Raw genomic sequence first — 12,013 nt, 5'->3', positions numbered from 1 at the left:
ACTTCCTTTCCTTGACTGAGCCAAATCCTCCTTCATCTGTAATTCACCTGTTCCCCCTCCCAAACACTGCAGGATAGTTTCACCATGGTTGCCAATCCAGTGGGCAGGACTAGGTGTGGCCAGTTGCTGACTTGTGCATCTGCAGTGACAATGCTGCTAGCCGCCCCCATTGGAGCATCTTCTCAACCCACTGTAGGGCAAGCAAGCACAGCCTATATGAGAGTGATGGCTTTGCTCTGAATTCAGAAGCAGTGCAGCATTGTTACCACACCATCACAGGGCTGCATTAGGGGCACATCACTGGCAGGATCAATGGGTATTTGTGGGACTTTGCAGGAGGTCTGTAGACATTTGGATGGACACATAATTAATTACTGCAACACATATTTATAATAGGAGGTCATAGTTCTACTTTAAGGTAAATAAAAGACTTATCAAAGCACAGTTGAATGTTTCTTGAATAGATTTAGCTGTCCATTGATTAATTTGATCTCTCGTTTGTTCTTGTAGACAGAAGAAAGAATGATTTCTATAGCATTCAGCTACCTACACTGATCCACATACAAAGCCTGTTGAAGTGCAATTAAGCATTCAAAGAAGAAACAAATGACACCCACTCTCCTTCCAACAAGAATACAGATTCTGGGTGCTTGGCTGCACTTTTCTTTGTAAGATAAACTGTGGCAATAATACCAGTAGGAACCTTATATGCAAGAAATGTTCACCTACTGTATATATATATCCTTTACAACACACTGGAATTAAAAAGGCTTCTGTATTTATTATAGGAATTATAAAAAAAAAACAAAAAAAAAAAACACAGAAAGTAAAATCTAGCACAATACAAAGTAAAAGTAGGCAAAAACATTGCTAAACTGTATAAACTGTGCAAATAATACTGATGCAATTATGTTTATCATGAGAACAAACTGTGCAGCTGTCAGCGGGGTCATTTACACTGCTCAAAAAATTAAAGGAACACTTTGAAAACACATCAGATCTCAATGGGATAAAATATCATGTTAGATATCTATACTGATATTGACTGGAAAATGTGTTAGGAACGTAAGGATGCCCCATCGTTTGATGGAAATTAAAATGATCAACCTACTGAGGACCGAATTCAAAGACACCCCGAAAATCAATGTGAAAAAATGATGCAGCAGGCTATTCCATTTTGCTGAAATTTCATTGCAACAACTCAAAATGGTACTCAGTAGTTTGTACAGCCCCCACGTGCTTGTGTGCATGCCTGACAACGCTCCTAATGAGATGACGAATGGTGTCCTGGAGTATTTCCTCCCAGATCTGGACCAGGGCATCACTGAGTTCCTGGACAATCTGAGGTGCAACCTGGTGACAGCGGATGGAGCTAAACATGATATCCCAGAGGTGTTCTATTGGATTTAGGTCAGACGAGCATGGGGGTCATTCAGTGGTATCAATTCCTTCATCCTCCAGGAACTGCCTGCATACTCTCGCCACATGAGGTAAGGCATTGCCGTGCACCAGGATGAACCCAGGACCCACTGCACCAGCGTAGGGTCTGACAATGAGTCCAAGAATTTCATCCCGATACCTAATGGTAGTCAGGGTGCCATTGTCTAGCCTGCAGAGGTATGTGCGTCCCTCCATGCATATGCCTCATATCACTGACCCACCACCAAAACGGTCATGCTGAACGATGTTGTAGGCAGCATAACATTCTCCACGGCTTCTCCAGACCTTTTCACGCCTGTCACATGTGCTCAGGGTGAACCTGCTCTCATCTGTGAAAAGCACAGGGTGCCCGAGGCGGAGCTGCCAATTCTGGTGTTCAGTGGCAAAAACCAATCAAACGCTATGGTGCCAGGCAGTGAGCACAGGGCCCACTAGAGGACGTCAGGCCCTCAGGCCACTCTCATGAAGTCTGTTTCTGATTGTTTGGTCAGAGACATTCATACCAGTGGCCTGCTGGAAGTCATTTTGACGGGCTCTGGCTGTGCTCATCCTGTTCTTCCTTGCACAAAGGAGCAGATACTGGTCCGGCTGATGGGTTAAGGACTTTCTATGGCCCTGTCTAGCTCTCCTAGAGTAACTGCCTGTCTCCTGGAATCTCCTCCATGCTCTTGAGACTGTGCTGGGAGACACAGCAAACCTCTGGCAAAGTCTGGCAATGGCACGTATTGATGTGCCATTCTGGAGGAGTTGGACTGCCTGTGCAACCTCTGTAGGGTCCAGGTATCGCTTCATGCTACCAGTAGTGACACTGACTCTAGCCAAATGCAAAAGTAGTGAAAAACAGTCAGAAAAGATGAATAGGGAAAAAATGTCACTTGCCTCCACCTGTAAAACCATTCCTGTTTTGGGTTTGTCTCATTGTTGCCCATCTAGTGCACTTGTTGTTAATTTCATTAACACCAAAGCAGATGAAACTGATTAACATCCCCTCTGCTACCTAACTGACCAGATCGATATCTGCTGTCAGCTGCAAAAGCTGTCAATACTTGTAGTACATTAATTCACAGAACTCTGTAAATGAATGACATAGCCATGTGTACGGAGCTCCGCACAGCCACTTTCTTTTCAAATTGTGACAGAGGGTGCAGGGAGAAGATCCCCCACCCGCTGTCACAATTAGAACGTGGATCAGGGAAGGGCTGCAACAGTTGGAACATGTTATATGTTCCACCCTAAAAATGGATGAAACATGTACCATGGTCCCAAAGGTGAACTTATTATTTAAAGATCAAGGTAAGAGGACTGACGTTGACCTTGGAGATGACCCAACAGCCTATCTCTTCAACTGCTTGAGACTTTCCAGGAGCAGATACAAAAGATCACTCTTAATCCATTTTTAAATGTTCTCTATCCCTTAATCTGTGTTTCTCAAAAAGAGATGAAATCAGGTACATAGAAGACCTCGCAGATCCCCTATCATACCTTAGTATCAAGTTGACAAATTTTGATCTACCAAATAGAATACACTATATATTTTTAGGGCTATGCTATACTCTACCATCTGTATTTGTAAAAAGGGGAGAAGTTGGGACACATGTCCTACTACGGAAAAGTTGCTGCTGAATCCAAACCAGATTCAGAGATTATTAGCCAAGTGCTCCTATGTTTAATAGTTTATTATTGTTGCCCATAGCTGCTGAGTGTATATATATATATATATATATATATATATATATACTATATTGCCAAAAGTATTGGGACACCTGCCTTTATGTGCACATGAACTTTAATGGCATCCCAGTTTTAATCCATAGGGTTCAATATTGAGCTGGCCCACCCTTTGCAGCTATAACAGCTTCTACTGGAAAGGCTGTCAACAAGGTTTAGGAGTGTGTCTATGGGAATGTTTTACCATTCTTCCAGAATCGCATTTGTGAGGTCAGACACTGATGTTGGATGAGAAGGCCTGGCTCGCAGTCCCCACTCTAATTCATCCCAAAGGTGTTCTATCTGGTTGAGGTCTGGACTCGTTCATTCATGTCTTTATGGACCATTCTTTGTGCACTGGTGCACAGTCATGTGGGAACAGGAAGGGGCTATCCCCAAACTGTTCCCAGAAAGTTGGGAGCATGAAATTGACCAAATTGTCTTAGTATGTTGACGCCTTAAGAGTTCCCTTCAGTGGAACTAACGGGAGAAAGCCCAAGCCCTGAAAAACAACCCCACACCATAATCTCCCCTCCACCAAACTTCACACTTGCACAATGCAGTCAGGCAAGTAACGTTCTCCTGGCAACCAACAAACCCAGATATGTCCATCAGACTGCCAGACAGAGAAGCGTGATTCCTCACTCCAGAGAACGTCTCCACTGCTTTAGAATCCAGTGGTGGTGTGCTTTACACTACTGCAGCCAATGTTTTGCATTGTACTTGGTGATGTAAGGCTTGGATGCAGCTGCTCGACCATGGAAACCCATTCCATGATGCTCTCTATGCACTGTTGTTGTGCTAATCTGAAAGCTACACAAAGTTTGGAGGGCTTTAGCTATTGACTTTGCAAACAGTTGGCAACTTCTGCGCACTGTGTGCTTCAGCTTGTGCTGACCCCGCTCTGTCGTTTTACGCGGGCCCACCACTTTGTTGCTGAGTTGCTGTTGTTCCCAGTTGCTTTCATTTTGTTACAATACCACTAACAGTTGACTGTGGAATATTTAGTAGCAAGGAGATTTCATGGATGGACTTATTGCTCAGATGGCAACCTATCATGGCACCACGCTTGAACTCACTGAGCTCCTGAGAGTGACCCATTCTTTCACAAATATTTGTAGAAGCAGTCTGCATGACTAGGTGCTTGATTTTTTACACCTGTGGCCATGGAGGTGATTGAAACACCTGAATCCAATGATTTGGAGGGGTGTCCCAATTTTTTTGGCAATCTAGTGTATACATACTGTATATATTGTAAATATATATATATATATATATATATATATATATATATATATATATATATATATATTCTGGTGGTGAGAGAAGTACATCTGTTACCTTGTTATCTCACATGCACTATTCCAGACAAGTAAGTCTGCGATACAGTGTGTGCGGTAGTTGTCACTTTGCTGTACGTTTGTAGGTGAACCTGTTTATCATAATAGATGTTTTAATGCAGTCCCTGTTATTTTAATTAACTGTGTCCCTTCTGGTCTGGGATTCTATAGCACCATTTAGCACAGGGCTCAATAACCAGCATAGACTAGAGACAGGTTAGTCATCCAACTGCCCATTAGGTTGTTAGAGGTCCAATTGCATGGCGTAGTGGATAGGTCAATGATAGGTTCCAGTGTCACACCACAGCTTCTGCTGGTGAAAAACTGTGTTCCAGAGTAGTTGAATAATGGTTGGAAGATCTTCTCATAGACCTTGTCTTCAGGTCTATGGCATCAAGATGGATACCACATCGTTATCATCCTCAGGGGCCCCTGCAACTGAACTTTACTGCATCATAGCATCTTTATTAATGCTATTCATGGCATCTTTATAAATATCTGTATATCGAGCCCTTTGCTGATATTACTTTATTGTAAAGTGGATGTATATACTATTATTAAACTTTTCTTAAATAAAGCTTATATTATTTCCATACTGGTGTGCATCTGTATACTTATGGTTAATGTTATATGCTGGCTGCAGTAGTTACTATGTTCCCAATTACTTTGATTAGATTCCTGATTAATTTCCCAGGAAGGGAAACCTGTCTATTCACAGAGGCCCTGTCCTGGATGGTGGCACTGCCAACTTCATTATCAAACACTTTGCACAGTGATATTTCACTTAGCTTTGTGACTGAGGTGAAGTTGTGCTGATTTCAATCGTTCAATCCAGTTCAAGCAAAAAATCCTGTTTTTTTTTTGCATGTTTAACTACTCTTTGACAAATTAATTTTCATTTTGTTTCACCTTATTCACTAAAATAAGTGAATATTAATTTGAAAGTGAACATTATCCAACACTTTAGTAAACTGGGTCCACTGTGACTCTCAACACAACACAAAAAAGTTACATTATAATATTTGTTACTGTTGTGGTTTTATGCACAATTTTCTATGCTTCAGTAAGATACCAATCAGTTTAGTCACATACTAATAATTGCAAAGGTACAGAAAAACAGCTTCTGTCACATTTATTGACATGGAATAAAAGACAAAGGTTTTACAAATTTATGTTATTGAATATAACAGAGATAATAGTTAGCCCAAAGACTTCTTTAGCACTGAAAAGCCTTTTTAAAAAATGGACATGAAGATCCAAAGCTGCCAAAGGTACATTTCAAGGTAATTTCAATGTAATTTTGGTCAGTAACCAAGTAACCTTTTGTCTTTATTCATAACAGCTGCTATAAAAGCCTTTAGAAAATGTTATATTCCTGAAGGAACACAAACTATTACCATCAACCGGCAGGTCTTTGATCTCTGTGTGTAAGCTCACTATAAAGCACCAGTCTGGAGAAGGTGATGGAAGTAGAAAAGCTTGTAATGGTATGGGTCACTAATCACTTATCAAGAGCCCGTGGCTCAGTTCATGTGAATTTTATCAGTTTACATAGAGTCAACATATTATGCAGCAGTTTATAGGGTAACAAGCAGTCACATCAGTCTGTGCCCCAGTGAAGTCTATCAGTCACAGCACTCCTGAGACAGGAAACTGGAAGACCTCAAGAAAATAGAGCAGGCAATCTTTAGGGACACAGGGTACTGTTGACTGTATAACCAAGGACACCTAAACAGCTTATCCACATTGACTGAGCATGACCGTTACCTAACACTAAAGTGTTTCCTCCAAGAGTTGTCCAACTTATCCAACAAAATATAAGTACTGCTCTGGGTAGGACTACAATGTCTATTTCAACAATCCTCATGCCAGGAGAAAGCCCAGCTTGCAAGGACATACTGAGGAACAAAGAGTATGGCTTTACACTGGGAAAGGAAAATTAAAAAATCTGAGCTTTATTGAACTTAAATCTACACAAAGTAATAAAGTGAAAGGAACTGGGAGCAGTGTGTTGACAGGTTTCACACTAGTATGCACTTAGTCACAACTGTCAATAAATATTGAATTTTTGGATTTTCTAATCCCAGTGTGCAGCCATCCTTTTTCTTTCTCAGTATGTCCAACTTATCAACTTATGAAAGATTTGAAATTACACATTTTAAATCCGACAGCGGTTGATAGAGATTGTTGCTGGATAAAAACTCAGGACCTACAAAAGAACAGGATCCATATGCATTTCTGAAATCTGTACTTTAACCAAGATCTCTGACTGGGAGAACAATCTTCACATTCAACTCTTCTGGGAACATCAGATGCATAAGTTTATATCCGCAACCTGTGGTTCCTTTCACCAATGGAACGAGCCACAGTACGCAGCAGGGGAGCAGTCATCCAACACACCCACGTTGTCATATCTAAGAGGCAGTTTTTCTGGACATTGTTTACCCAGATAAAGCTGCTCTAAAGTGGTACTGAAATCCAAATATTACCACTTCAGCACTGAGACATCCACAGTCTTACTTACACTTTTGAGATCTTTGGCCACCTTGATTGGCTGTTCTAGGGTGACATAACTCCCAGGCTTGCACATGTGAGTTAAAGCTGAATTCTAGGTATGGATTTTTTTGCATAGTAACATTGGTCCAGCTTGGACTAATGTAAGTATACATATTCAATACCTGGCATATCCCTCTGGAAGCAGTAAATCACTGCAGAAGCTACCAGTCCAGCCTGTTCTCTGGGTCCTTCACCTTGCAGTTGACCATTGCAGCTGTGCTGAGGCCATAGAGGTGAGCATGAAGGTTTCTTTTTTTACAATCTCACAGTTCTCCTTTATGTAAATGAGATTTTCTTTCCACAAGATTAGATAATCAAAGTGAACATTTTATTTTGTGAACATTTTAGAATCCTTTAGTGAACCAGAACGTGTGTTCTTCTTTTAAATGAAATGTGATATAACTAGTTTAATATTGCTGCAGGGTGCTGACTTTCTTGAGTTTTCAGGATGAAACCCTGCCATTTACCATAATCATGTCCAATGACAGAGCCTTAATGGTAGTCTTATCGGACATGTGGAGGGCAAGTGGCAGGGTGTAGCCCTGTTGGAAGAGAAGTCATGCCCAGGTAATAATGGTAAACCAATTTAAGAGAGGCACACGCAGGTGGTTTTCTGGCTGTTAGCAATAATAGCAGGTATCTTGCAGGTAATGTGTTGAATACTTTTATGCAGGGATTTTACTTTTAAATATTTAAAACAGTTGCTAATCGGTGCATTTTATTTCCCATTTGCAGGACATTGTGCATCAAATATATGCAATTATGAGCAAAGAAAGCGTATTCCTGATGTGCAAACAGGCCATCCTGGAGGCTTCTGACAATCAGCATATTATAAATGCAGTAAATGTTACCGAAATCAGGATTTTCCTTTGAAGGATGCTCCTCATATCGATCAACTTTATTAAACAACCCAGCTACCACCTACACAAGACTTGATCCAGCGAACACGTGGGTAGCAAATGTAATGATATTGAAGGTCTGATGGGCAACTGATGGTAAATGAACAGAATTTTTGTTGCAAACTGATAATTGCCATTTAATAATATACCTCTTAGAGTTATGTGTGCTCCTTTCTTAATATGAGTCAAAGAATAACCCATCAAGCAAGTGCCAGCTCTGGTTGGAAGAAGTCAGTTTATCTAAATGTGAAGGCCACCCACCAGATAGCAATGTTCCCTTTGAACAGAAGGCAGAGAAGCAGTGGTCGCCAGCAGTGTACTATGATATCAGAGGTTGGATAAGCTTACCAAATATAATTGCCACCTACTCGTGTATACTGAATCTCTTCCCAAAACAAAAACCTAAGGACAGAATGTTATTGCAAGCATGTTTTTATTATCTTTTTAAGGGAGTTAGCAGTATTGTTAGAATCACAGGGAGGTATGAAATTTCCGATACTGGGTTTCTTGATGCCAAGAACCCAGTGCCTGGTGGTCTTAACCTAGGAGGGTTTCAGCACTGAAAACACTGACCCCTAACCTTAAAGTGTTTGTGAGGGTAATGAAAAGTGTCATCATGAATCAGGTAGCAGGGGTAGACAGACCAGTGTACTGCCGGAAATATAAGAAGCAAGTAACTGCAGGTAAATGTACTTGTTTTTATACACCAGCGCTGGCAGTTTATTAAGTAGGGGGTGGAGGGTGATCAGCTTTAAGCGAGCCCTTAATTAAACCTTGAAGATAAAAAACACTTTATTTAGAAAAAAAAAAGCAATCCCCTCTGGGTGATCTATGTATATTACAAGGACTTTTACAAACTTTGTAGCAGAGTCCTACCCATTTCTATGTCTAAGAAAAAACTGCATGTTCCACTATGTTCTTGGAAGTCTGGTTCCTGAATGGGAGTGTCTGTGTTCAATCTAACCAGTTGATGTGCTTTCAGTCTTGTAATGGTAATTAACCCTCAGGGAGTATCTCACCAAAAACATAATTGTTATTGCAGGGGATGCCTAATATTTTACCTGCGTTTTAGTTCTGACTGCTGAGAAAATCAGTGCGCCAATCACTCAAGCAGGAAATTACATTTCTGGGGAAGTTCTGTACACCAATTGCATATGCAAGGCCTCCAGGTTGCGTTATTGTATTTAATTGTACAAAAATCACAGTGGCTGCAGATTAAAAAGGAAAGATATTTTTAAGGTGGTGCAACCCTCATGAGGGCTGCTGTGTTTCTGGGTCCCCCTAAGCTTCACACAGCCAGGCAACATGCATTTTCCAGACTTGCATCTGCAGTCAGTGAACAATCCATGAGCTTGGTTTTTGCTATTTTATTAGAGGAAATAACTTGGATTATTAGGGATTATAGAATGCCCAACTTGACTGAATCAGTGCACAGGGACAACTTCCTTCCTATTTAGAGAAACAGATCCTGGACTGTTGGACTCCTGGAATGCAGTCAGTATTTATGGATCAGTAGCGAAAGCCCCTTATGGACTAGGGACTCTTGGCCCCTCTGAGAGTTAGCAAAGATTGTTGAAAACTACATGCAGAAGTATCTTCACTCCCCTGTATAACTGCTCCCAGTTTCACAGCCTGTCCACAGTTTTTTCAAATTGGACCATCACTTAAGAATAGCACTTTCCACCATCCCAATTTCCCCCTCCAGAACTTGAAAGCACACATCTTTTTTTGAAAATCTGCTTTTAGTTACCTTTTTTATTCTCATGGTCGACCTACCCCCTGCCTCCATTCTCTCTGAGCATGAAGCCTCCCCTTGCAGTCTCCTGGGATATTAACATCACATAGCCGAAGAGGGTCCTGGCTTCCACACAGTGGCTGGAGGAGGAAAGAGCTGGTACTACATCATCACAGGGCCAGCTGCAATAAACTGGAAGAATTACCTGACTTCCAGTGATGTACAATTTTGCTGGGCTTGTGAATATGTATTTTCTGAGTCTATGCTGTTACTTGCTTGAGTTTCAATTACACTCAGCAGATATGACAATTGGAGACAGCATTTCCTGGAACATTTTCCTCCCTCTTGAGTCTTATCATGCTTGAAACGTGTCATAAATTAACAAATTCATAACAAAATAATCAGTAAACCAATAGAGGAAAATTAAAACTACACTTATTTTGAACTGAATAAAGCAAAACAATTTCTGCAATTAAGAAAAAAAAATCCAGAACACATGGGCTTAATCACAATGATTAAAAACATGCTGAATATGCATGCTACCTAAGTAGGCATTAAGATGGCAATTGACAATTACATAAACAAGACAAATAAAACTGAATAGGCATGAAAACAGTATAAAAATGTAATATTAATTAGAATGAGTTGCATTAATTGATTATATAGGGAAATAATTCTCTAACAACTGAAGAGGGCTACTGAATCTAGCTTATTTCCTTCTGACAATTAATGTATATGTAAACCCAGGCATCCAGTCATTAAAATCTCCTATAAACCTTAACAGTTTAATGAAATTTCAAAAGACATTTTTAATTATTTTAAATCTGGTGATTATGCTATGGCAGTTCAGCCACTTTCTGTTATAGAGTAACAATACTTTGTCCCTGTCTCCCACTGGTTCTACTGCATTGTATATCTGTCACATAGGCTCCCCATGGAGGCACACATTCAACACACATTACATAGCCATGGTCCAAAGTTACCACCATAACAAACCCATGCTGAGAAATGCAATAAAGCCATCATCTGATGAAGGTATGCAGACAGAAGGTGGGGTGGCCAACCATGGGGAGCAACTGTAGAGAAATGGTTAAATACAAAATGACCATCTGTATCCTAATCGTGCATCCTAATTATTCCACAGCTCATTCTACCTGTTGCAACGCAAGGCATCTTTATGGGATGAGAACAAGAATGCAAAAACATCAATTTTATGTTCTGCATACAGTGTAAGAGCCTATCGTATCTTACATGTGATTATTGTTAGATGGCTCCCCCCCTACCCCTACTGGGTGAACACATCTATGACTGGTTTAAGAAGAATTCCTGAAAGGAATATTGTAATGTACTCTCATTAGACAATCATGCTATTATTTTCATACTATATCTATGCTATAACGGAAACTAATGGGGTTATCTCCTATTCCATTCCCCATAGCAGCTGGGCTGCTGTGGCATTTGTTACAACAATGCTTTCACCCACCACCAATAGGTCAGTACTTCTTTTCTGTGAATGACTTTTAGAGATTTAATCTGGGTATAGGTGTCAGATTTTTTTTTCATTCAACCAGTGGATTGAACAAAAAAACTTGAGAGAACCCTGCATGGACACAACAATGTGGAATGTAAGGATATCTCCCACTGTGCTATTGTATTCTGACATGAGGACTTCTGTTCCCCCTGCCAGAATACACTGATCAGCTGATTGATTGCTGGTTTGCTAGCAAGACCATTGAACGGGACTGTTGAACAGACAGTAGTACACATGTACCAACACTCAGTGGTTCCTGAACTGGCCAAATTTGTATACCGGTTTTTAGAAGGGTTAATTCCAAAAGATGGTGGTAGGTGAACACAAGGATGTTATTAACAGCACATACATTATAAAGTGATAGTTTTGGAACTTGTATTGTGTATTAGTAGAAAACAATTAAGTATTAGGCTACTTTCACACTGAGGAGTTTTTGAAGCGTTTTTGCGTTAAACAAGGCACCTGAAAAGCTCAAGAAAAATGCTTCCCTATGTATGTGAATGTATAGCTATGTATGTTTTCACACTGAGGTGTTGCACTTGTGGTGCGGTGTAAAAACTTTGGGGCATGTTTGGTGAGTTAAAAAAACACCTCAAAGACGCCTCTTCCCATTGAAATCAATGGAAAACACCTCAAAGCACCTCAAAAGCACCTCTGAGAAGCGTTTTCAGTGCAGTTTTTAAGCCACGTGTCCTTTAAAAAAGCTCAAACCCTATGCATGTTTGCTGTTTTTGCAGTGGATCAGTGTGAAAGTAGCCTAAGCTGTGATTATAATTTAATGCATGGAAGCCTCTGTTACTGCCCC

At 40.5% G+C, this 12,013-nt stretch overlaps 1 protein-coding gene across 2 annotated transcripts in view; it reads right to left on the bottom strand.

Moving 5' to 3' along the window:
• The window catches only part of EPHA6 (EPH receptor A6), a 1,004,780-nt gene that overhangs the window by 526,932 nt on the left and 465,835 nt on the right, over nt 1-12,013 (bottom strand). The window lies entirely within an intron of this gene.

This window comes from Staurois parvus, unplaced genomic scaffold, assembly GCF_062004578.1.
Source record: "Staurois parvus isolate SC_StPar_1 unplaced genomic scaffold, SC_StPar_1.0 ptg000299l, whole genome shotgun sequence".
Taxonomy (NCBI): domain Eukaryota; kingdom Metazoa; phylum Chordata; class Amphibia; order Anura; family Ranidae; genus Staurois; species Staurois parvus.
Note: the sequence above shows the minus strand (reverse complement) of the source record. Positions and strands in the feature narration are given on the sequence as shown.